General features: G+C 44.5%; 1 pseudogene; it reads left to right on the forward strand.

Moving 5' to 3' along the window:
* Nucleotides 1-912: 912 nt before the first annotated feature.
* On the forward strand, nt 913-1,869 carry LOC101033238 (mitochondrial glutathione transporter SLC25A39 pseudogene; annotated as a pseudogene).
* Nucleotides 1,870-3,372: the final 1,503 nt, after the last annotated feature.

Genomic DNA, 3,372 nt, shown 5'->3' on the forward strand with positions numbered 1-3,372 from the left:
AGGTTCTCCTGCTTCAGCTTCCTGAATAGCTGGGGGCTACAGGCACACACTACCATGCCTGGTTAATTTTTGTATTTTTTGGTGGAGATGCAGTTTTACCATGTTGCCCAGGTTGGTCTCGAACTCCTGACCTCAAGTGATCCTCCTGCTTCAGCTTCCTAGAGTGCTGGGATTATAAGCATTAACCACACTCTCCCAACACTACACACTTTTAATTTGTCAATAATAGTATATATTTGATATTCACTTTCTATCTATTACAAATTGACTAGTTTGTTCTCAAATACATACACATTACTCGATAGGCTTCTAAAGGGTTTACTGTGTGTTAGGCAATGGAATTGCAAAGATAAATGAAGTATATTCTTGACATTTAGCAGCTTACAATCAAATCAGGAGAATGAGCAATCTCTACTTTGACTCCTCACTACAGCTGTAGTAAAAAAGCATAAGGTACTGTGTGGCAAAGGAGAGCAACTAGTGCTTGCAGAAGCATGATGAGCTTCATCAAATGGGGCCATTTGATCTGAGATTGAAACACGAGTAGGAGTTTATCAAGAGAATTCCAGGCACAGGAAATGTGGAGGTGGGATAAGGAGGCCAATTTTGGTATCCACTTGTAATTTGGGCTAGCCAAAATGAAGAATATGGCAGATACTAGCCGAAGTGAACCATGGAGTTCAGCCCACTTTATGAAGGACTGTATAAACCATAAATATTTGTATTATACAATAGTACCTACAAAATATTACTGTACTAACGGTGTCATATGCTTTATATTCTGTGCTTATTTGGTTTCATTATTTTCTTCTAATTACTTAAATTTCAAAAACATTTTTCTCATAATTGTTGATTCTAAAGAATGCTAATACTAAATACTGTGTTTATTTATATTTGAGAAAGCCCTTCCACATGCACTCCTCTGTAGCTCTTCACCATCTTTCCTCATTATCTAAGCCTTCCTCCAGACTGTGGAACCTCTCCTATACCAAATTGCCCTCCTGTCTCCAATCCACAGGGAAGTGCCTCCTGTACTACAATGATGTCCTCGAGTCCCTGTACCTGTGCCCAAATGGTGCCCACTGTTCCACCTGGTTTCAAGATCCTGCCTGCTTCACTGGCACCATGGACACCTCCGTGAAGATTGTGACACACGAGGGCACCAGGACCCTCTGGAGAAGCCTCCCCATCACCCTGGTGATGACTGTGCCAGTTACCACCATCTGCTTCACTGCTTACCACCAAATCAAAGCCTTCCTGTGTGGTCGAGCCCTGACCTCTGACCTCTATGCACCCACAGTGGCTGGCATGTTGGCCTGCCTGGGACAGCCCCCTGGAGCTCATGAGGACAAAGCTGCAGGCTCAGCACGTGTCGTACCAGGAGCTGGTTGACTGTGTTAGAACGGCAGTGGCTCAGGGTAGCTTGTGGTCTCTGTGGCTGGGCTGGGGCCCCACTGCCCTTCGAGATGTGACCTTTTCAGCCCTGTACTGGTTCAATCATGAGCTGATGAAGAGCTGGCTGAATGGGCTCAGGCCGAAGGACCAGACTTCTGTGGGCATGAGCTTTGTGGCTGGTGGCTTCTCAGGGACGGTGGCTGCTGTGCTGACTCTACCCTTTGACTTGGTGAAGACCCAACGCCAGGTCGCGCTGGGAGCGATAGAGGCTCTGAGAGTGACATCTCTTCATGTGGACTCCATCTGGCTGCTACTGAGGAGGATCGGGGTGAGTCGGGCACCAGGGGATGCTTTGCAGGCTTCCTTCCTCTGATCATCAAGGCTGCCCCCTCTTGTGCCATCACAATCAGCACCTACGAGTTCAGCTAAAGGTTTTTCCAGAGGCTCAGCAAGGACCGGCGTCTGGGCAGCTGAAAGGGGCAAAGAGGCAAGGACCCCCCCCTCTCCACGAATGGAGAGAGGGCAGGAGGAGACCGGGCCAAGCCCCTTTTCCTCAGCACTGAGGGAGGGGGCTTGTTTCCCTTCCCTCCCAGTGACAAACCCCAGGGCAGGGCTGCCCCTCTGGGTGGCCCAGGACTTCCCCAGATCCTTAGATGCAGATTCTCCCTGCTGCTCCTGTCGTGGGGATCATCACTTTTCCACTCCCCAAGTTCAAGACCAAACCTTGCAGCTAGCTGCCCCCTTTCTGTTTCCCTGTTTTTCTGTTTGCTATAGCTGGGTCTGTCTCCAGAAGCCAAGAAACCCTCAGCCTGGCATAATCTCCCTGACCCCTGTTAATTCCCTAAGTCTAAAGATGATGAACTTAAAAAAAAAAAAAGTCACCGTGAAATCACACATGCCTGTAAAATCACCGTGGATTCACACTGCCTTTTAAATTGTCATTCTCCTTTATATGTGTATAAATGAGACACAAACAGGTGCACCTGGAGATCCCTGGCCTTCCATGCAGTGATCATGGTCTCAGTGAATCTGGGAATTCATTTCAGGAAGACAGTCTTTTCATAACCCAAACCCAGTGAAATGCAGTCACTAAAGATGGTCACATTTGGCAATGGACAATAAAATGTAATCCACAAAGTGTCACATTTGAACAAAATGATGCCTTTGTATTATTTTCTCACACATTTCCCTTTCAATGAATCTTAACACGTGTCACCGTGAGAGGGGACAGATAGTAAAATTGTTGCAAATACTCTCCAAAAGTATATACATACTAAAAGTTGTCTGCTTGTATGTATAGTACATAGTACACATACACACGCACACACAATTTTTATAAATGTGTAAACACATATTTTATGATATGATGGTTAATATATTAAACACTTATTTCAAAGAGCTTTTGATTTTATATGTAATATAATTTTTCATCATTCATTTTCACATTTAATACATATTAAAATTATTATTATTATTATTATTACATGAGATGGTTCATGACATTTTTGATGTTAAAAAGTCTACTTAGGCTGGGCGCAGTGGCTCACGCCTGTAATCCCAGCACTTTGGGAGGCCGAGGCAGATGGATCAAGGGGTCAAGAGATCGACACCATCCTGGCCAACTTGGTGAAACCCCATCTCTACTAAAAAATACAAAAATTAACTGGGCATGGTGGCATGCACCTGTAGTCCCAGCTACTTGGGAGGCTGAGGCAGGCAAATTGCTTGAACCAGGGAGGCAGAGATCGCAGTGAGCCAAGATTGCGCCACTGTACTCCAGCCTGGCACCTGGCAACAGAGCAAGACTCTGCCTCAAAAAAAAAAAAAAAAAAAAAAAAAGTCTACTTAATCTCACAGCTTTACAAAATTATCATTTTAAATGACTTTCTTCTTTATTTGCTGAAAGAATTAGTGGTATCAATTTAAATATTCTCCTTTGTTTAAAAATGACATTCTGATGTTTCAGAACTAGAAAAA

The sequence above is a fragment of the Saimiri boliviensis genome, chromosome 2 (genome assembly GCF_048565385.1).
Source record: "Saimiri boliviensis isolate mSaiBol1 chromosome 2, mSaiBol1.pri, whole genome shotgun sequence".
NCBI lineage: Eukaryota > Metazoa > Chordata > Mammalia > Primates > Cebidae > Saimiri > Saimiri boliviensis.